At 45.2% G+C, this 23,913-nt stretch overlaps 1 long non-coding RNA gene across 1 annotated transcript; it reads right to left on the reverse strand.

Annotated features, from left to right (window-relative positions):
- Positions 1-599: 599 nt before the first annotated feature.
- LOC147126770 (uncharacterized) lies at positions 600-22,759 on the reverse strand. Its single transcript, XR_015084737.1, has 5 exons — positions 22,136-22,759; positions 18,964-19,024; positions 5,742-5,831; positions 3,065-3,100; positions 600-1,144 (listed from the first exon to the last, which is right to left on the reverse strand). It is a non-coding gene; the product is annotated as an uncharacterized LOC147126770 (long non-coding RNA).
- Positions 22,760-23,913: the final 1,154 nt, after the last annotated feature.

The raw sequence follows: 23,913 nt of genomic DNA on the forward strand, positions 1-23,913 counted from the left end.
TATATATATATATATATATATATATATATATATATATATATATATATATATATATATATATATATATATATATATATATATATATATACACACACACACACACACACACACTATATAATTCTAACATACCATAAACTCACGTGATTTAAATTCAGGGAGAGTGGTAAAACAAGGCATAAACGTTTTTCCCCCCCAAAGAAAAATTTGAATTTTTAAATCATAAATCGTTGTTTGTGGCTCTTAAATATCATTTTCCAAATAGGATTAAGTGTGCATAGTGAAAAACACAGCCGTTAAAAAAAACTCTTAATGATTTGTCTGTTGCGCCCTCTACTGTGCGTGAATGCGAGTGACGATGGTCCTCTGGTGGTCACAGAATAGAGCGAAGGGATTGTTTGTTATTGTGGGTTTATTTTAAGTGTGATCGTCTGGAGGAATATAGAGAGTTAAGAAAAACTAGCCTACCAGCTTTGTCGTCATTAGGAGCTGGAGCTTATCCAGCTGTACCCCCCCCCCCCAATTTTTTTGTTGGTCTTGAGAGACTAACATTGCACTTGTGGATTTAATAAGCTCATTCAGGCAATAAAAGATATGAACCATATTTTGTTTCCATCTTTATTAGTCTTTGAATAAAACAATACAGTTTTGATGGATATGACGCAAATAATACTGAGTCAAACTTACCATGGGGTGCGCCCTCTAGACATCAAGCGCCAATCTTTTGACGTATTTTGGAGCAGTTTTGGACTCCTCGGACGAATTGCTGCCCTCCAGGGAAGGCAGTAGGTTGTATAGTTAGCTCCTGATGGGGTAAAATCACAACCCTGAAACCACACAACCTACTACCTCACCCTGTACGAACACCATGAGTCACCCGTGTGGCCGGACGCAGGTCGAAAGTTGACGGCAACTCCATCGACTAGTAAGCGTGAGGCGGACAAAAAAAAAATGACGTTGACATGAGAATACCGGAACACCTTTGTCAAGCCGCTGCCTTTACAGTCGCTTCAGGAAAGACAGTAAGTTGTATAGTCATCTGACAGTTTGGGAAGGACCCTAAAACTATACAACCTACTACCTCACCCCAAAGGACCGTGAAACTCTTCCTGAAGGTGGCGCTCGCGTCCCGCAGCTGACTGCCCGTCTGGGAGAACATAGAAATAGCGACATTTTGACAAGGTAGACTGTAACCCCGCGCTTGTACCCGCACGCGTGTCCGCCGCTCGGCCTGAAGGACGCAAGGGAGGAGGAGAGCGTCGCGCTTTCGCTCGGCTCTCACCTTACACCCGGGGATCATGTGACAACCGCCGACGCTTCGGGCTCTCGCCAGACACTCCGCTGAGAGAAAGGGAGATACCGTATACCGTACGCACTTGCATCGTACTGGGAGCCCTTTCGAAACAAAACTGAGAGAATGTAGCTCTTGCGTTGGATCTTGTTACCTTGCCGTGCGGGTGGACTCATCATCAGTATTGTTATACAAAGATAAAACTCAAAAAGTGGGGCAGAATAGAGGGAACGCAAACGCAGTCTACATGTTCTGGGGTTTTCCTTCCACAATCCAAAAACATCATTGACAACTCAAAATTGTCCATAAGTGTGAATAGTAGAGATAGTTTTTTTCAGGGCCGATACCGATACTAATTATTAGTAGTCAAGGAGGCCGATAACCGATATTTGGAGCAGATATTCATTTTCATAATGCTGATGTTTTGTATTATACATTTTTGACAACATGTTGTTGTAAGATTCTAACAAAGTTCAGGGAGCGCCCAGGGTCATCAGCATGTCTTCAAAAGTTACGTGAAAACTTAAAACAATGGCTCCCTATAGTTTTCGACAGTAAATAAAGTTCGCCAAAATTTCAAAATGGCAGAAATGTTCAAATCTCACTTATCTTTCTTTTGGATTTCAAACAAAACCAAATGGGGCAGCGTGTGCCCAGGGTCAGTAGAATCTATAATAAAGTTGACTGAAAATTTTAACAAATAGTTCCTTGAAGTTAACAACAGTTTTAAGTTGATTTATTATCGGCCATCAGATTTAATAAAAAAAAAAAAAAAAAAAAAAAAAAAAAGGCCAATATCGATATTCCGAGTGGATAGCAAACCTTGTCTTATATGTGACCTACGATTGGCTGGCAACTCGTCCGGGATGCACCTTGCACCTCTTGCCCAATCTCAGCCCCCAACGCGCGTTCCAGGTAGACGTGAGGCGGCAATTTAGAAAAGTGACTCAGCGAGTGAGTCTAACCACATTTCGTTTAACCCATAAATAACAGCACTACTACTTAACGTCCAGGCCTGTAAAATACACAGAAGCCCTGACTCGGCACATGTTCGCACAAAGCCGCAGTTCACATAAACTTAAAAGTCTCACTTCAGACTTTTTATAAGGAGCTCTCGTCAAAGTCTGCCCCAGTTTGGATGGAGGACACAAAAAAAAAAAAAAAAAAAAAGGTGAGCAGCTAAAACCACATGTATAATAAAACAAACTAATGAGAGGAGAGGAAAATCGGTCCCCTGTCTGGGGAGCGCAGCACAAACTGTTAAGCTGTCACGGAGGATTGCTGAAAGGATTTTGAGACGAAGCATTGCGGCCTGGCTGCAGTTGAACGCCGCCGCCAACAGGTGTCCTCCCAAGCTTGCGACCCAAGCGGAGGGATCCCGTGACAATGAGGCCTTTGTGCAACTCCGGGTGCCAGCCGCTGTGCCCTCGTGTACCGTTTCCCCTCTAATCTTCGTTTGACCTTTTAGGCCCGCGGCTTTGCTTCCCTCCTTCCCCCCCACCCCCCCCGCGCTCATTTCCTTTGAGGAGATTATCTAAGGGACGGACCGATTTAGACGACTCGACGCACAACAACGTGCTCGAGGAGCTTCTGACGGGACGAGTCGCCTTCGCCCGGATTCGAGAGGAAAGAGTCTTCAGGGTCCGCAAAGAGGAAAGCGGATCGGCGCCAGACGAGGGATGCGACCGCGTGGCGCGGCTAATCACGTTACCCATTTGAGAGGGCGTTCAATGAAACGTGGAAAAAAAAAATCAAAATAAAAATAAATAAACTAACCTTGAAGTTGAGATTTGCCCAGGAAATGCACTAAGCCTGCAAAATAAAAAAATTAAAAAAAAAAGAATGTCAGCTGTAGGTGGTCATTTTGACACGCAGGAAGGTGTCCACAAAACATGAAATGCTGACGCAGCATTCGTTCGAGTGATCACAATTCAAGAATACTGCTACTCACTTTCGACCAATTTCGACACTGGTCGCACAAGAGGCTGCAACGTTCAATGGACCACTTCATATTCAAAAATCACACACTCACTTGTGGCTTCTGGCTTTAACGTTACTTTTTTTTTTTTTTCAATCCCCCCCCTTTAAATTGTTTCTAATTGTAGTTGCTATGAATACAATGCAGAAATTACTTGGTAAGTTCGGACTCAAAAAAAATTTTTTTACAAAACATGAAAAACGCAAATGGAATCACACAATCTATTAATTATAGAAAGTGTGATCATTTGAGCACACACACACACACACACACACCCACACACACACACACACACACACACACACACACACTCGCTAACTATATAATTGTAAAAATAATTTTTAAAAAACTAAAATGGGCATTGTAGTGTTTAATTAAACAATTTAAAAAAAAAAAATAGAAACCAAATAATGCCAAAAGGTATTACAGGTGCTGCAACAACTTTTTTACTGCTGTTTGTAATTTTGATGCATTTCTATAGACACAAATACACAGGATAAAATATGCTCTTTTTAAAATTCGTTTTGACACAAAACTACAGCAGCAGACAATTCAAATGTGATCTGTTGAGAGAAAAAAATAAAATATACGCCCCAACTACACACACACACTGAGTGTTCACCCTATTATGATGAACAAATCTTGTGAGGCCGAAAAGTGTGTATTTGAGACATAAATAAATATGAGACTCTTAATTCGAACTTTGCACGCCCAACATGGCCGAACGTGTGTGTGTGTGTGTGTTCCCAATGCACCTGTGTGTGTTTAAGTAAGACAGTGGCCATCTGTATCGGGCCCATTGTGCGTGTGAATGCTCCGAGGAGGAGGCTGTGCCCTGCACTCCTTGGGAGAGGCGTGGGAACCCCATTCATCTGGGGAGCCGCGGCTTCATTGTGGGGTGCACACCATCAAATGTGTCTGGCTGCTTGCACTCACTTCGTGTGTGTGTGTGTGTGTGTGGGAGAGAGTGACTGAGTGTGTGTGTGTGTGTGTTTTCTCTCACTTTCAATTAATATTGATGATGTGGACTTTTTCAATATTTCATTTCATTCATACTTTTCAATTGATTGGTCGTCACCTTTGGTTTATTAGGACAATATTTAGGACTTGCGCAATATTTAGAAATAATCATAATAAATACACGCAAGTGCGCCTTTACCCCCTTTTCCCGTCAGGCCTAGAGCGCAAAAGTATGTCCTGTTTTTTTTAAGTATTTTTTTTATTTTATTTTAAGACAAATATACATCCTTGAAAATCACACTAAACAAAGCGGACCGGAAAAAGAATGCAAATGCAGCCCGAATTGAGTGTTTGAGTGTGTGCATGTATTCAGCATTCGCCGAAGGGGAGGGGTCGAGACGTGTCAAGCGCAAATTTAACTTTTGGGGTTTCCTGTTTGGGGCGGCAGAGATGGCGGCGCTCAGAGTGTAACGAGTGGCAGACGAGAAGTAGGTAGTAGGTGTGATGGCTCGGCGTGTCGCTGATGACTCACGCTGCCTCCACTCCTCTCTTGTCATCACTCTCCATTCTCCACGGACTGTGGAGGAGTGCCACACAACCGACGTCTAATGGCTCGTTTTAAATATAGAGATCGATACTGGCTGCGGTTATTAAAAAAAATAAATAAATAATTTAAAAAAAGTTTAAAAAGTAATGCGTTAAAAAAAAAGCTGATAGTCCTCATTCGGCGTGACGCGGTTGCGATGCTAATGCTAATATTGCAACATGAAAGTGTCAGAAACGTGTACAAACCTTCCGGTTAAACGGCGCAGCCGTTTTAAGGTAGCTTGCCTCACGCGGATCTTGACAGAAAACCACAAAAGCAAAAAAAAAAAAAAAAAAAAAAAAACATTAAAAAATAACGGAACTAAAGATATTTAGTGTGCGCTTGTTTTAGGAGAAAATAAACAAATTTGCCTCTCAGGCCTGTACAAGCATTAGAAAGCTATGTGTGGCCACGTGTCAGTGATGACCCATTTTTGAATATTCAGCCTTCTATTCATCATCACAACCACAGACGCATGCCAGTTTTTCACCGGGGAACTTCAATATAGTTGCTCGCAGCTTAGGGAGGGATGGGAAAAGGAGAAAGACGGGGCGAAAAAGCGCCTGGTGGGGCTGTGCAGCAGGCCCTGCCTGGACCCGGGCCCAGCACTGCACAAGCTCCTGCGCTCCCTCCGACCCCGTCTCCTTCCGGCGCATCAAATGCGCCAATTCAGGACGCGGCGCAACGGAGATTAGCCCGGTTTCGTCTCGGTTTGGTCGCCGATGCCTCCTTTGCCCCGGGGTCACCCCTCCGAATGGTCAAGTAGCAAAAGCGCGCATCAAACAAAGCATCCGCTCTCGATATAGTTGTCGCACTTCTTTTTTTTTTTTTTTTGCACAGTCAAAAACCACCGCGTATGTGCATTTGCTCACACACACACACACACACACCGGAACCTCCACACCCACACGCGCTTCTCAGCGACTTACCCGCCGGTGAGGTTTGACGCCAGGAGCTCTCCGCCGCTCACTGTGGCGGACGCCTGGCTCGCCACATTGCAGCCCGTCCGCATATCCGCTCTGTGGAGGAGAGGCAAGTCGGGTTCAGTCACGCAACTCTGCACCGGCGAGCGCCGCCGCCGCAAAAAAAAAAAAAAAACAAGTCGAGTGTGTGCATGTGTGTCCATCTGGGTTCTGCCACCTTGGTCCGGCTCGCCTCCGAGCACCGAGGAGGGGGGAACCTGGCTATAAGCGTTTCTAATATCTAAAAGGGGCGGGAGGGGGGCGAGGGGGGTTTCCCTCGCTCTCTCCCGTCTGCCACCTTCCAGTCCGAGACTGTCAGGGCCCGCCACAATGAGGGAGGCCATGTGGTTTCCCATGGAGTCGCGTGTTCCTCCCGTCTGGCAGTTAACGAGGCTTTGAATGAGGAATGTTAGCAAACAGAGCCGCTGCACGTCGGCTGAATGCTAAGCCGGGCAACCAGTCAGATTGCAGCGCCGGCCCGGCCGTATGAATAATGCAAAGGGAGCAGAGGAGGTGACGCTCCTCCCTCGTGCTGCTCCTGCCCGAGCCCGACGCCGCCTGCCCGCCTCCCCCCCCCCCCTCCCGGCTCAAATGCCTTCACGGCAGCGCAGCGAGGAGGAAAGGCGATTCGGGGAGCGCGGCGGCAACTCGTTGGATTCCACTAAAACAAAAGTCGTGTGCACGGGGGCCGACTGTCGACCTGCGGACGCACACGCCAATCAGTTCCTGAGACATGCTACTCACCCACCACCCCCCCTCTCGGAATCATCTCGCTCCTTTATGGCTTTCGGTGCCTTTTGTTTGGAATTGGCACCTGTCCCAGAAAAAAAAAAAAAAAAAAAAAAAAAAAAAAAGCCTGGTCGGCCGCTCCGCCCTCCTGCTCTGCTTTCACTGGAGACTGCCCACGAGCGAGACAGAGGAGGAGGAAGAGAGCGAAAGAGAGAGCGAGACATGCAGACACAGAGAGAGAGAGAGAGAGAGAGAGGGGAAAAGGGAGAGAGGGTGGGGCAGAACACCCAAAAAGAGGGAGAGGTCGAGAGATGGGAGAGGGAAGGTGGAGGGCAGATAAGAGCAGGGGGAAATATTTGCCAAAAATCCACGATGAGAAGCCTCACCAGCCCAAGCGCCCCCGCCCCCTTTCAAAAACGCAGGGGAGCAAACGACAACATCAGCGAGCAGAGTTTGAGTGGTTGAAAAACAGCGAGGTCCCCAAAACGTTTTCGCAGCGGGACAATCGGAGGAAAGGAAGCCACTTGTTGCTCGGTGGCGAGGCGCCGGAGCAGGCACAGGGTTAAAATCCTGGGACTGCGAGTAGTAAAATATCCCTCCCTCTTTTGGCACGGAGGGGAGGGCCCGCCTGTAGAAATAGCAGCAGAGCGCCACCCCTACCCCCTCCCCGCCCCCCCCGCTCGCTCTCTCAGAGCTGCTGCGTCCTAGTCTACCCTCTCGCATGTGGCTGGGACCCAGGCAGAAAAGAGGAGGAGGAGGGCGATGGATAGAGAAAGAAGCAAGAGCCAGAGGAGGTGGAGGGGGTGGGGGGTGGGGCGAAGAGGGAGGGAGGGGGGAGTCGGGGTTAGGGTTGTGAGTGGAGGAGAACGGGCTCAGCTGATGATGAAACAGCGACGTGTGGGAGTGGGGATGCACTACGCGTTTCATCACCGGTTTGGTGCTATACTTTCCACGAGGGGAGGGGGGGAGTAGAGGGGGGGGGTGGTTATGCCAATAAACCAAACATATTTGTAACATAGAGTATGTAAGAGGCTAGCAACACCAGACTACCCACCAGGAAGTGCCGGCCAATCACGACCGCCGTCTTGATTCAAGGTCGTTTTTTTTTTTTTTTTTTTTTTTTTTTTTGCCCCCACCCCTCCTCCCTCCCCGCCACAAACATGTTAATGACGATGTTTTACGGCCGAAGCCAAACGAGCACCTGGCCGTGACATAAAAAAAAAAAGGGCTCCGGTATGGCGCGGCGCGCCCGCCATTACGGGGCCGTCCTTTGCGCCGACGAGGGGAAGAAATGCCGGGACGACAAAATGGACTCCTTCCCCTCGCGCCTCCCCCGTACTCGCTGACTAGCCTATTCTGTCTCTCACCCTTTCTTGTCCTTCCACAAGCGCCGGGAATAAACATCCTGGCGAGCATTAAATTCAGGCCGTGCGCGCCGAGCCGAGGGTCTTTGTCGTGTACTTGGTGCCCAAACAACACCCCTGCTATCTTCGTCTGTCACCTTTCGCAGCCGCCCGGGCCAAGGTCATCCGCGCCACGTCCACTTTCCGCCCAACTTCCGTCTCCAAACTTCTTTCCGCGGCCAAAACGCTGTAATGCCCTTTAGCACTTTGCGCCAGATTCTCCCCTCTGTAAAAAAAAAAAAAAAAAACAACTTCCTCTCTTTCGGACGCCGTTCCCCTCCCCTTCGGTCTCTCTTTCCCAAAAGGAGCCAACAACTCAGCACCGACAAAATTTTCCTCTCCTCGATGTTGCACAAAAGAGTCGGCTGGTGGGAGGGAAAGGAAAAACTGTCCAGAAACACGACGCATCATGTAGCACTGCGAGTCGGTGCTCAGGATTTTTCATGCTTACAGCAACTAATCAAACGCAAAAAAGGTGTTTAATTCACACACATACAAAAGTGCAAATGAAGAATTTAGGCCCCTTGTATTCTGCAGTGCCGTACGATCTCTCTCACACACGCGCGCACACACGCGCGCGCAAGCTGCAAACACGGGTGACAGAAAACCCGGCGAGTCGGGAGGCGAGCAAAGCTTCTTTGTGGAGACGCATGTTCGCTCATGATGAGAAAAACACAAACGGTCACTAGTTTGAAACCCGCTGACGTCACATCTCGCCACGTTCGCTCAACCAATAGCGACCGGCGCCAAATGCCACCCGTGCCGAAATCAAACAATAGTGTACGAAAATGCATTTATCAGCATTTTTTTTATTTTATTTTTTTTTGCAGAGGCTATCAGCAAACCCCCCCCCCCCCTCCCAACCCCCCTCCCCCCCTCACTGATCAAGACGGTGCTCCTGTCGGTTGTTTACTGTCTAACGTGGCAGGAATTCAAAAAACTTGGCCGAGCCTGTTCCTCCGCCGTACGGCGCGGAGGGTTCAGCCGAGGATACGGCTCTGGCTTTGGCTCCGATGCAACTTTTGACACCGAGGCCGCCCGGCTAACGCTAGCGAGCGACGACGCTCCGATATTGACAGGTTTGCTTTGGGACAGCCGCGGGAGCCCCGGCCGCTGCGCAGCGGTGGCAAAGTGCAACAACACAAATTAGGTCACATTTATGGCAGGCAAACTTTTACATGAGACACTTTTTAAAACAACCAAGTTCATTGTCAAATTTTAATTTCTAGAAAGCTAGCTTAACAGCTAATGACACAGCGATTCAGTTAAAAGTTGCGGCGTATTTTCTAGGGCCGATTATCGGCGCCGATATTCAGTATTTTGATGAATATCGGTATCGGCCGTTTTTCAAAATCTGATGGCCGATAAATCAATTTAAAACTGGCAACTTGAAGGAAGTTTTTATTTGAATTTTCAGTGAACTCTATAAGAGATCCTACTGACCCTGGGAACACTGTGCACCTTTTGTTTTTATTTGAAATCAATACAATACAATATCTCTTATTGTGAGAATTTTACAACAAAGATGGCCACACTGGCAAACATTTATAATCATTTAAAAAAAAAAAAAAAAGAAAACATTGTGCAAATCTGAAAAATTGTTCAATAAACATATGCTCCGAGACGATTAAACAAAGTTCAGAGTTTTATTTTTTTATTTTGACGCCAGTATTTTCTTTTTTAGTGAAAATGAATATCAGCTCCAAATATCGGTTATCGGCCTCCTTGACTAATAATCGGTATCAGCCCTAAAAAAAACACATCGGTCTATCTCGAGTATTTCCATGTCCTTCAAGCATAACCTCAGTTTGTTTTGCCAATTTTACTTTTTTTTTTTCCATTTGCAGAAAAAAAAAAAACCCATTGATGACATTATTAAAAGTAAGCTTTGGCCTTAGTTTGTTTTCCCCTCCCGGGATTTGCTTTATTTCTTGTGAAACCATTTTTTTCAGCAAGTTTTTTTCCCCAGCATAATGGATTTTTTTTCTTTGCCAAATTAAAAACAAAATCAGTTTTGTCAAACAATGTATGCACACACGCACATTTTAAAATGGCCGTCCCTTAAACGTCAGGCCCCCAGCTCTCTCTGTCTTCCCTCATGTGGAGTTGTACAGCGACCCCTGCAAATTATTTGCGGCTTGGAAGCACACACCTCAGATCAAAAGTTTCCAAGCTGTCGATAAATCACTGCTTGTGTGACGTATTAATGGGCACAATAGCTTTGCCACCGTTCGGCGCTACTGGACTCCCATCTTGTCAAACGGACATGACGAGCAAATGATTCGAAATTAAAGTCTCGTCAGATTTTTCTCTCTCTCGCAGAAATAATCTTTAATTGTTCTAAAATATATCAACCAAACTGCTAATCTGGCAGGACTGACTTTTTTTTGTAAAGTAAAAAAAAAAAAAAAAAAAGGCCCTAAATGAGTCTTTATAATATAGCAACCAAATTTATAAGCTAGCATGACTGTGCTTTTCCAAACTAGCATGTTTGTCTGCAACCGTGTTGTTAGTGTAAGCATTAGCGAGCACAAATTAATTGATTTGTGTTTGATTTTGATTTTTTTTTATCTTAAAACTCACGTTTCACTGTTCCATATGCTCCCACCCGCTCGGCGGCAGGGCAGCGCGGCGGCCCCCGCCCCGTCTGCAAGGTGGTCCGCCGAGGGGCCCCTCGGCAGCACGCGCCGCCGACAACTTCTCCATTACAGGCGTTGACCTCTCGGGTCAGCCTCTGAAGGCTTGCAAACAAAGGGCACGACCCCGGGGTCAGAAGTGAAACGCCAGCGGCGGGCCTGGGGCCCCCCGAATGCAAAGAGAGCGTGCTGTTTGCTTTGAAAGGTAAGGAGCGCTAACGCGCGGGCCTAATAAGGATTAAGGGGCCGTCTCCTTTGGGATGTCACTCAGGGGCCTCGTACATCAGTCTCTATTAACCCCCGTGACCTTCGGCGGCCATTATCGGGCCCCAAAGGTCACACGCGCTCTCGCCGCAGAGCCGTAAAAGCTAACGCTCCGCGCGACCTCTTGCCGCTAACACTGACAAATTGTTTTAGGAGTAGACGGGAGGCGCGAATAGGTTCCGATCCCTGGAGGTTTTTACCTGTTAGGCGGTTTGTAACTTGCTCACGAAGTTGGCATTTGTGGCATGAGTCAAATTGTCTGGGATGAATCAAAAAGGCAGACAGGTCCTAATAAGATGTCTTGAAAAGACATAAAAATAAAACATGCGCAACGGCGTTTTCCCTCGCTGCGGGAAAACTTTTGACGCAAGCGGCTGAGCTCCCACAGAGTCAGGAGCACAAAATGGAGGACGCGAAGAGACAACATGGCGGCCTGAGTGACGCAGCCCCTCACGCACCATTTTGAATTTGCCTCATCGTGCGCTCCACAAAAAGAAATACAATTCAAAGCAGTGTTTGAAAAAAAAAAAAAAAAAACAACAAACACCACATTAGAAGAAATTGTCACATCACGGGTGATAAATGTTCCTTCAGTCGCTCTGTAACCAAACTGAAGATAATTATGCCTACGAGGTACATGTGCCAATTTTGTTTCACATTTATGCTATTATGACAATATTGTGTTTAATTGCCTGGAAATCACAATAACTTTCATTACTCTGTTTGAAAATTGTGGAAATATAAATGAGTCATTTCAAAATTACAATTTATAAATATACAGAGGGGCAACAAAAATAAAGAAAATTTATACATGCAAAGACAAGTAAAATTGCCCATCACAGTATTGTAATAATAACATACAAGGATAAAAGTCTCATTTTGAATCATTTGCTCCTTTTATCAAACACATTTAAAAATATAATAATAATAAAATAAGAAAATAATTACTTTGGCTTCCACGGGTTAGTTTTTAACTTGTTAAAAAGTGTTTTCAAGTTACACATGACCCAAAATGTAACTAGGTAATTACACACGTTTGGAAAAGCAGAAATGAATTATTTGAAGAGCTTAAAACGCCTTTCCTTGTCAAACAACCTCTTCATTATGACAACAGTGTGTCTTTTGCATTTTGCGGCTGCATCATTTCCAGAAAAACGTTTTCACTGTTGCGCCAAATGCTCGGCTAAATTCCCGTCGCCATTTTCAAAGGGTTACCGAGGCAAACCGCTCCGTATTATTGCGCATTCTGGAAAAAGGAGACCCGACTTCGGTGGATGAAAACACGAAGACGAACATTTCTCTTGCAGCCAGACATGCCGAGAAACATTCATACTCAATTCTCCCATTATTCTTTCCCTCGTCTTGTTGAAATAAACGCATTACTTTGACAATGATTAAGCCACTCACCTCTGGCGAAGCGAGAATCTCTCTGCGGCACGCAAGAGCCAAGCAAAGTTTGGAAAAAGGGAGAGAGGGATGTGGGGCCTGTGCTTGCTAGGAACAAGTGTCCTTTAGTAGCTTATAAAAATGCCGAATGGGCGATAAATCCTCGCTGCTTTTTTTTTTTTTTTTTTTTTTTTTGCAGAAAGGGCAGTGCTTGAAGAGAATCGTCATCCTACTTTTTAACCATGAGACTCCCCCTTTCTCCCTTTTGGCAGGACGACCCGCTTGCTTCACATGCTACTCCCAATTTAGACATTCAATTCAATAGGTATTATTATTATTACATGAATATTTATCCAGGGACGCTGACTGATCTTGCCTGCTTTTTTTTTTTCTTCTTCTTCTCTCGTGCAATTTAATCGGTGCGTGCAGGGAGCTGCGGGAAGCAAACGAACACTCACGCCGCATCTTGGTCGAGCGTCACTCGCAGCCATCCAAATATTCTGCAGTGCCGGAGCGTTAAAGTCTCCTGCGCGGCCAGTCAAGTGCTCTCAAGGCTGTAAACGAAACAATAACGCCACTCTTCATAATTAAAGACGACTTCAGCGCGCATTTCCAGTGCTGTCTTTTTTTTTTTTTTTTTTTTTTTGTCGACCTTATCAGAGCTGGTGTGAGAGCCTCTGGTTCGCTTGGGTGTGTCGCGTCCTCTAAAAGCGAATCGGACCTGCTGTTGGTTCTAGCTCGATGCCACGTCACTGCGTGACCTCGTTCGGCCCGGATCCGAGCCCTGCGCAGAGGCCCCCCCCCCCCCCCCCCCGCTTCCCTCCTCATCACACAACCACATTTCGCAAGAGAAAGGTGGCGCAGGAGGGAGCCATGTAGAACCCCGCTCTGCTCTTCCTGCAATGTCGACTACGAGTGACAGCTAGTTCGTGTCATCAATTCCAGCCATGTATCAAAACGATATTTATTTGGTTTCATATCGTGCGTGAGAGTGAGTCATCTGGGTGACATCGATATGTCAATAGGAAACCTGCGGAACCTGCTCATGTGTGCAACAGTTGCCACTTCAGACGACTCCACTAAAAAGCATTTATCGCATTTTTGGTGTGGTTTGATTTGCGAGGGGGGGGGGGGGGGGGGTGAATACAGTCACGGGAGCAGAGAGTTCAAATTGAAAGATGAAGCGCGCTAACAAGATTCCTCATGCTGGAGCTGTTTAGCTTTTGATTTTTTTTTTTAACACTTTTATAGGACTCCTAACATTTTAAAATGTGAAGACACATCATGGTATCAGTTAAAAACGCCGACATCTAGGAATTAATACTGCTGCACTGAATGTTCAAATCTGAATATCTTTTTAGTGTAAAAATGCACCCTACATCTTATTTTAGTTCCCCGGTTTTGCTAGCCTGACCTCGATATTTGGACTTCAAAATGTAGCCCCCCCCCCCCCCCCCCAAGTTAACTATCCTTTCCCTCGGCTTGGAATAAATAATGGAAGGAATGGATTTCATCCACATGATTTACCTAACTTATTAAATTTGATTTGCGCTTCGCCTAGCAACGATCCCCTCCGCCTCCCGAGCGCCGCCTCGTCCAACTCCAGGTGCCGTCCGCGGCAGCGTGCGGGCTCGAGCAAAGGGGAAGAGGGAGACCCTTGGCTCTCAGGGGTTAAGATGCTAGCAGTCATGCGCCTGTCGGCTGCAACAAAAGCCCGCCTATGTCGGGTGCATACAGATGGAGCGAGCTCCTTTGTGTGCGCCGCTTCACACGTCGCGGCCACAGAGCTGCCAGGTCTGGCTCTCGGGGCCCTGGCTGCGGGCCTGGCGAGCAGCTTGCCGCACCAACTTCGGAAGACAAAAAAAAAAAAAAAAAAGAGTCTAACTCACCTGTATTGCGTTGCTATAGCGATTAAGCATCTTTTTAAAAACTCCTGATTGGTGCATTTTAGTGCGCCCAATGAATTGCCAATATAAATATAATCCAGCACAATAGGGATTTTGTATTTGATTTGTCTTGTCAGCCTAATGCTTGCTTTTATACTAGCACTATTTTATTTATAATCGTGTGTGTGTTTTTTTTGGTTTTTTTTTATAGATTTGACTTCTGCACTTTAGTACAGCTCGATATTACTGCGCAATAACAATAAATAATCTCATAGATCTTCAGTTCAAATATACAAAGACTTTCTTTTTTTTCTTTCTCGAATTAAAGCAAACAACAACACGAATTGGAATTTCACTGTGGGAATTCCCAACTATGTGCCATGTCCTTAATGTTGTTGTTGTTTTTCCCCCCCAAGTAATCACATGTCAGTAAATCCAAAAGGGAAAAAAAAAGCTTTAAGGAGGTTTTTGCACGCCGTTGCTAGCTTGACGCCGCACATTTTGAACCGTGTGATCAACTCGCGTGAGCACTCAGGTGGATGCTGTCATCACGGAGTCGATGACGGGTGGGAGGAGGCCATTCCGCTTGAGGGACCGCGCAACGGCGCCGGCCGGAGCGTTTTGACATTTTACGCGTAGGGCAAGCTCTGCCAGCACCGAGAATCCCCGCTGCCCCCGACTCAACTCGGATGCCACATCGAGTGGCGAGAAAGCCTCAGCCGGACCTGTACGATTTCAAGAGCAATGGCTTAATGTGTGCAGCGAGTACCCTTCGGGAAAGTAGTACAAATAATCACGGAAAAAACAAAAACAAAACAAAAATCAAAAATACATTTCCACATTTATTTTTAGGACTGCGAAAGCCCCGTGTGAGCCACATGAGCAGCAGACGCATTACTCGGGGAGAGAAAATAGAAGCAAAAAAAAACGTCCATACTGGTTCTCAAAGTCACAATGCCGCTTTAACGAGAGCATTCTGCTCTCTCTCTTTCTCGATGTTCCTCTCGAAACAAAAACAACCGCTGTCCGGTGTCAGTGGCAATATTTGCTAGCTCGCGCTCAAATTAGCACGAGGTTGTTTTACCGGGGTGGGAAAATATTTGGATGGAGCCTTCAGAACTTTAATCCGGGTAATTACACGTACAAGAAAATGCGCGTACAGCTCTCAGTGTCTTGTGATGATGAGGAAAAACAGCCATTTTAAAACTGATCTCAAACGCAATCCCATAGGAAATTACTTTTGTGTGTGTGAGAGAGATATAAATCGTTGGGACTTTTTATTTTGGATGATGAAACTTTAATATTATCGCTGAAGAAATATTTATGCGGGACGATGTTCGCCGCTTTTTACATTTTTGAAACAATTTATGTCGCTTTATATGATCAGCACAGGCTGCATCCTAATCCTCCAGAACTAAAATGAAAAAAAAATCTGCTCTGGTACACAGAAAAAAAAGTTTCTGCGATCCTCAAAGATTTTTTTTTTTAGAAGAACTCGAAGCCTGAAGCTTAACACATCTCAAAAGCACAAACAGTAACAAACAGTGTTCGTCTGTGTGTGAGCCTCTTGGCCGTGAGTTGTGGCCTACAGCAGCACCTTTGCGAGTGTTCTCATTTTGCTTAGCCGCCCGGCCGCTCGACATCTGCGGCCGCTCGACATCTGCGACCGCCGATGCGCCGCGATGGCTCAAAAACACGTCGGCGCTCATATCGAGGTGGGCGAATAAAGATTCCGCTTTGTTGCCATGGGGAAACGGGCAGAATTAAAGAAGCGTTTTTCTTTTTGTGTTTTTTTTTGCCCAGCTGGCGGCGACTTGAAGCTCACATGCGTGCTTTGTGGTCTGCGGGGCGACGCTGGAGCAGAGAGAACATGCAGACTACCGCGCAGAAAGGCTGAACTGTTCAAACCGGGAACTCGAGTCACAGTGACTGCGGTCTATCAACATGCTGCTTGACATGTACTAGCTAGGACTAGATATGTCGACTGAAAAGAGACGAGAGGGGCAAAGAAAAGGGGAAAGGGAGGGCAAAAAAAAAAAAAAAAGGATACCCTGGTGTGTTAGTTTTCTACCAGGCAGTCCCTATTGACCTGTTAAACCTTTGTGACAGGAACAAATGCAAATGGCGCCGACTTGTTCACACCATTCAAATGAGACCCCGGGCCACAATGCCGCAGTGCCCCCCCCCCAATCGCCCCCCCACGGTTGGTCCCGGTAAGAGGGAGAAATCTTTTGCACAGAAAACATGCAGTCGGGCGAAAACACTGCTGTGTATGATTTACCTTGTGCTTTGTGGGCAAAACAATTCCTAATTGGATCCTGTTTACAAACAAAACTTGAACAGCTGATGCGCCTGAATCCACCAAGTGAGTCCCCAAGGTGAGTATTACATCATTCTATCCAATTCCGCCCACAGAGTATGGGAAATTAGGAAGAAATAAGACTGGAAGGCTACGTTAAGATCATGAAGGGAGGTATCAAGTCGAGATAAGAAAGACCAGCCTCCCTCTTGAATTAAACATCCGAGCAGCTCTAATAAAAGGCAACAAATAATCCCAAAGTGCACAGTTGGGTTTGATCAAGTCAAATGAAGATACATTAAAAAGGAGCAGGCTTTAAAAAAAAAATCAAAGTGGGTGGGGTGGGGGGGTTGAAGCCAATTAAATGAGCAAAATGCTCTTTTGGCTTCTTTCTTCCGCAAATGAGATGCGGCGGCAGCGGTGCTCGCGTCTCGTACAGCGTGCAGCACACGAGCCCCCCCCCCCGGGAGGGCTTTCTGGTTCCGGCTCTTCTCCGCAAAATAGCTGATAGGAGCCTGAGGATGTCTCTTTCCAGCACATCTGGATAACACCTGATCGCAGCAGTTGGGACTGCCAAGCCGATCATCAAATCTTGGTCCAAATGTAGAAAGGTGGGGTGGATGGGGTTAAAATCCAACATACTTCAATCATGACCGATATACAAATTTGACACGTAATATAATATGAAGATGCGGCTTTTCCGTTTGATGCCTCTTTGGTCGGATGTGAATTCAAAGAAACTGACAATAGGAGGGGGAAATTCGAACTATGAACACGACATCAAATCATCCTCTGTGTTTATTTTCTCTCGGCCGGCCTTCCACTGACATGCCTCAAAATGTTCATTTCCCACCTCGCTATCTTTCCCTCGCACTGATCACGCCGTTTGCGTGCGAGCCGACGCGGAGCTTGAGGCATTTTGAAAATGTACATGTTACACTTCATCTGATTGTTTGTGACTAGAATACAGCAGGAAGCATTGTTGAAGCTGCTGGGACACGCCATCAAAAATTCGCCCTTCAAAGCATATTTCAAAGCAACAGAGAATTGTTCCGAAAGTTGTTTTCCACCTTTTCTCACTGGACGGAGGGGGGGGGGGGGAATCATGTGTGCAGGGGGTCATGAGGAGAACTTTAAAGTACCTCTCAGATTTTGGCCAGCTGGAACATGAAAAACTTTTTTTGGGAGCTCCCTTGTCCGTCCCTTTTCTGTCAAAAGCATTTCCTGCAGCAAAGCCTCCCGAAAAATATTTGACAAGCTCGTCGTCCTGTGTTAATATGGAACAATGGGAGGCCTTTGGAAATCTGGGACAGTTTTTTTTTTTTTTTTTTTAACCCAACACCATTCCTATTGAAATCAGCTTGCTATAATGAATGATGCTATTCATGCAAATCTTTACTTGAAGAATGCTTCAGCCATCACAAGTCTGACACGCACCTCGCGCCGCACAGCACAAGTTATGAATCGGCGGCGGATGACCGCAGCTGCGCTCGAGTCGGCAAAGCGCTCGGAACCAAACTGCGTCACGACCGCGACAGCGACATCGTGCTCGGATTGACGAGGGCAACAGGACATCGTGTTGTTCTCAACGGGCTTCAGGGCGGAGAGTAAAAATGACGTCAGCACGCGGCCATTTTCGAGTCGTGTTTATAACACCCGGTATGTTGACGTCTGTAGCTTAATATTTTAATAATGTGCTCTGCCACAGTCAAATTTGACTTTCATCACATATGGCTATTATTACCGGTAGAAATCTTGCGAGGCAGGTCTTAACGATTTGGAAAAACAATCCACCGGTAATTGTGACTGAATACGCGATCCCGTGCAATTTTTTACACAATAAACTAGAGACATCCCCCATATGGTTTTTCCAGGGCCGCTACCGATATATTAGTAGTCAAGGAGGCCGACAACCGATATTTGGAGCCGATATTCATTTTCGACAAAAAGGAAAATATTGGCATCAAAATCTAAAAAAAATAAAAAATTAAACCGCTTAACTTTGTTGAAGCATATTCACGCATATGTTTATTGAACTTTTTTTCAGATTTGCATAATGTTTAGGATTTTTTTTTTAATTATTATTCTACATTTTTGACAATATACATTTTTGTTGTAAAATTCTAACAAAGTTCGGAGACCTACCAGGGTCATCAGCATGTCTTATAAAGTTAAATTTACATAAATAGTTCCTTGAATCCCACGACCCTTGTGAGTATAAGCGGTACAGATGGATGGACAGTTCCTTGAAGTGAACACATTTTTAAATTGATTTATTATCGGCCAGCAGATTTTTAAAAAAAGGCCGTTTATCCCTACAATAGACAATATCAGATTTATTAAACTAAAAAAATGTTTTGGTCTCTTTTTTTTTTTTTTTTACGTTAGGCCTCTGCTAAAATAAAAAGCAAATGAGTTTGTCTGCTCCGATTACACGTCGCAAAATCCTACCAGACCAGTGTGGCGTAAACTTAAAAGTCATAAATATAAATAATTGTTACTTAAAGGTGTTCCCGATTTCGCTTACAACTGACGATTCGTACCAAAACATTCTGCAGAAAAGGTTTCGCATGAACAGGAACTTACCAGTTGTCGGGCGTCCCGACGGCCTTCTGCGCTCAAGGCATGCTCGTGTCCTCTGGTGACCCTGCGGCAAACACAGGAAACAGAAAAGCGGGCTCAAAAAAAGAAAATCCAAAACGTGAGGACGGGTCATCGGGTTCGGGATTCTCAAGCGAGGCAAACAACGGGTGGCACGCAGAATGTGGGTGCAAGCTGAGCACACAACGTTCCTGCTGGAACATGTCAGTGTTGTCTGGCACTGGACCACATTGCTGCTTTTCCTCAACTTGTATTTCTTATAAACAGACTGGTTGTGGGTTAAAAAAAAAAAAAAAAAAAAAAATCCATTTGTATCATTTTCAGATTTCACATTCACAAAATGGGATGACATTTTTTTTTTTTTCGTAGTTGCTTTACTAGCGACGATCAATACTGTAACGTGGTGCAAGACGAACCGAGTGGAGTGTTGTAATCAAGGAGTCTATTCTTCTGGTCTTGCGGTCAAAACAATCAAGGGGCCGGAAAATGACACGGCACTTTTCTGTTTGATTCTATTTCGAGTGAAATGCCTTCCAAAAAAACATGTATTTTGGAATATTTCTACTGTACCGCGGTTATGCCCGGCGCAGTCTTGACAACAATGACCTCCTTGAGGTTGACGAGACATATTCGCCCGTCAAATATGCAACATGTTACTTCTCTAATTGCTCCAGTGTGATTCCAATACTCCACTCAACCGCAAACGAGTTACTCAAAGTGGAGCGCTCAACCCCATAACAAGACGATGGACGCAAACACAATTCATCCCGCTCTTCGGCGTTGCTCTGAGTGGAAGCGGACTTTTAATATTTCATCCGGTGCTCGCGCTCTAAGCGGGTTATCTGCTATTTATAGCGGTGGGAATACAGCAATTTGTTCTCTCCGTGCTATCGCCGATTGAACGCATAGAGGGACTCCTCACTGGCCTTAATAAAGACACTGGCAGGTTTTTTTTTTTTTTTTTTTCCGTGTCTCTGAGCATGTCGGGCAGCCAGCCTCTAAGCTAAACCGGAAGAACCTGCACTGCTCCCCACAGAGGTCCGCTTCATTTGCTTTTTTCGTCTCTCCTTTCCTCTCCCCTCCCCATCTTCTCGCCGGACTCGTGAACTCCCCATAAACCTGCACAGTCCCTGCTGAACGCCGCCGGCGCTCCTGCAAGCCGAGGGATACGACTCAAATCGGAAATCGAGCGAGGGAAGGACAGATTGCAGCGGACTGAATAAATGCAGAAACCTGCTTCTCTCTTGCTCTCAACACCCCCCCTCGCGTCTTTTTTTTTTTTTTTTTTTGCCTGTATTTTCTCCCTCTCCTCTCTGTGTCTTTCCCTCTCGCTCTCAAATGATTCACAGTGGAAAGAAAAGGCCTTTTCCTTGTCCTCGGCTGAACTCCACATCAGCTTCCTGTTAGAAAGGCAAAGAGGAAACACCCAGAGCAACACGCGCATGCGCACACAAACACACACAGAGCGAGGCCTTCACTGGTGGATTCTTTGCTGCCGGAGAAATTAGGTCAAGCACTTAAGTACCCTGCACGGAGATGAACGCAGATTTAAAACGGCAACTGTTTGGTCGGGACAGCGGTGGCGTGCGCACGCGTTCGTAAAGTATGCAGACGTGTGATCAAAGTTGATAAACAGACATCGGAGTACGTTTCAACACAACATGGCTTTTAATACATAAAAACTGCGCCTAGAAGGCCTCTTGTGTGACCTCATTAGGGACATCAGAACATATTACACGGCAATCAGCTGCGTTGGCCTCACTCACCCCCAAAGAAATGAAATTAAAAAAAAAAAAAAAATCCCAGAACGCCACGTTCTTCCCTTTGGCCTGAAATACACTTAAAGGAACAACACGCCACATTGCCAAGCACATGCAATCAACTCTTCAAAGAGGGGCAGATTTGAACTGCGCCTAATCTCGCCATCTCGGCGCTCAATCAATCACGCGAGATATGACGGCGGCGCGGGGGCGAGGGATGACGAACCTGAGCAAAATCCCTGCGTTTCCAGGCCTCTCTCCTCAGCCGGGCTCGGAGCTGGGTAAAATCCCGACTGCCAGTTCTTCACTTCACAGCCATGTGCTCGCCCCTATGTGTGCCACTGACTCTCCGTGGCGAAATAAGCGCCCGGGGCCATTGTCCTGCAACCCGTGTCGCGGCTACCATTTTCTCGAAGGCACAATGGCATTTTTTTTTTTCCTGTTTATATGCTGCGAGTTCGTTTTGTAAACATGCAGCGTCAGGGTATTAATACATCACGTGAGAGAGCGTGGGCGCCCCAAAGGAGACCGCTTTCTCTATTTGCAGTGAAAAAAGTAAATCGCCTGATCTTTTTCTTGGGAATCACAGGAGCTATAGGGGCAGATATGCATCTAAAAATGAAGTGGTAAGTGTGCTATGACTGTTGCAAAGATATAAGTGGGTAACATCAGCCACAGCAATGTGTCAAGAAGCTTTAAAGGGAAAATTGCACAGTTGTGCTATATTTTTATTCCGGATGAAAGGCTACAAAATCTTTTATACGTCTTTTATCATCTTAAATGTCCTTTTATCTTGTAAAACCCATCATAACACCCTCTCACCCATCACCAGGATCTATATTATATTTTTGCGTTAGGTTGGGAATGAATTAAAGCAGGTCTTTTAATAATCCATTAAACTGAAAAAAAAAAAAAAATCACATCCAGCCACAGCTGTGCAAGCCCAGCTCACATTTCACTGAATTAATTTTCATCAAAAACTTCTAGCAGGGGGAAACCACAGTGACACATCGGGGGGGGGGGAAACCGCACTCCTGGACCATATGTGACCATAGGTGAATCCTGGGTCATGGCTTTTCAGCACTTTTTGCTCGTCTTATCCTACCAGCGGCTCGCCTGACGTTGCTTGCGCCGCACGGAGCTGCTTGTGAGCGGCTACCCAGCCTAGCTTGCTTCGAGCGGACAACAAAGGGCAAGATTCGACGTGTGCCAGTCGAAACGCGGGCACGTCACAACCAGGGCTAATTTACCCTTAAAAGCCTCTAATTCTGCTCGAGATGAGTGTGTTGAACTGAACTACAGACGGTTCAGCCACCTGCGGTAATTTATGAGCACGTCCTGTATTCGACACCACAAAATAAACAAACCAGGAAGAGAGTGAATGCGAAAGTACGTACCCGAAAATGTCACGTTCAAGTCCAACGTTCACCAATTCTCACAAATGACACGTTCCACACGGTGAAGGAAACGGGGACGGGGAGGGGGAAGTGCCCGTGTTGGGAGACGGCAGCCGGGTAATGGTGACGCCGCTCTCCGCTCCCTCCTCCCCCGGCCACGGCTGCTCGGTTCAGCGGGGACACGGCGCGTCCTGTGCCCGCCGCTCAAGCAGATGCGTCAAGTTCAGCTGAGGTGAAAGTCAGCCCGTTACACAAGCAGCCCCCGCTCCTCCATCGCTTGTTTTAATGTCCCTTGAAGACAGAAAAGAAGAGGAGGGGGTATTTAAGAGAGGGGGGGGGGGGGGAAAGACACTTGACGTTGTAAAAGCAGCAAAAAGTAGGCTGCGTTGAGATGATTATTGAGGGCTGCCTCAGTGCCTCACACCCCCTCCTTTTCGCCCCTTCCGCGAAGAGGAAAAAAAGCACTATTTGATGTTGCCCGATGCCAGCTTTGTGCACCAAAATTAATAATTAAAAGCTTACTTTGACGCGAAAATAACCACAAGTCAAGTGGATTTAAAAAAAATACAATAGGGTGATATTATAAGCGTTTAAGTCGATTCTAGCCAATTTTTTTCTAGTCACTTTGATCAACTGCAAGGCAAACAGCTTCTTTGAAGAATATTACCCACGTTTTAATGTCATTATTAAACAGACTTAACGGGTATATGCGTGTGTATGACTTACATGGCTTTGAAGACAAACGCATTAAATATAAAAATGTTAATTGTGAGCTACTTAGCTCGGTTTGGGCTAATTAGCTTCGAGAGGACATAAAAACTGGATTTCCACACGTCTGTAAAGCCGTGTTAATTCGGTACACGTGCTTCATTAAAAGTTTGTATATATTTCATTAAGTGTCAGTTTATCTAAACACACTAAAAAGAACTTATTAAATTGTAAATATGATGATGAAAACTTGCCAAAATGTTGTCTTTGGAGGACATACGTCATCCTTTCAACAAGTTGTGGGTCCTAATTGAAGCAGTGATAATGACATGGATCTGATAATGTTGTTGCTGTTTTCCTTTTCTTTCTTCCTTTTTTTTTTAAAGGTGTACTATACATGTTTCTACATCAGTCAAATCAATTACACAAATGAAAATCGTTTTTACAAATGCATCTAAAAAATGTTTCATCCATTTGGTAAATATATATTTTTTAGCAACCATATCAATCAGGCATAATATAGGACATCAAAAAACTGGGGAAGCAACTTTTACATATTTCCAAGGACCCCTTGCAGAATACAAATTCAAATGCAAACTAGAACTATTTTTTACACCCAAATATACAAAACAAATAAATAACATTCTAATCCTAATTCAGAATAACTAAAGAAACTATAGCTTTTATAGTGTTCTAAACTAAAACTTTTAAATTTGATATCTGTCTATTTTGGTATTTCTGTATTTAAAAAAGAAGGGATCAAAAGTAAAATGACTTGTGTAGATGTTTAATATTTTCATATCCTTAAACTCTTGAGTGACTATGTTTCATATCTAGTAGTTTAATATTTGTCAGAACTTTAATATTATCAGTAAATTGGCAAGCCTGCTTTGCCAAATGTTGTGTGGTTCTCATTTTTGGAGACTATTGGAACAGTGTATTTCCCTTGTGGATAAATAGATAAAGTCAATTTCATTTACCCCTCCACGTAAGTTAAACAATTAACTTAAATGAATGGGTCATCAGCTATAATATCAAATACACTTAAATAATGTATTACTAGATTTGTG

This window comes from Filicampus tigris, chromosome 22 (assembly GCF_054856515.1).
Source record: "Filicampus tigris isolate MCC_2025a chromosome 22, RoL_Ftig_1.0, whole genome shotgun sequence".
Classification (NCBI taxonomy): domain Eukaryota; kingdom Metazoa; phylum Chordata; class Actinopteri; order Syngnathiformes; family Syngnathidae; genus Filicampus; species Filicampus tigris.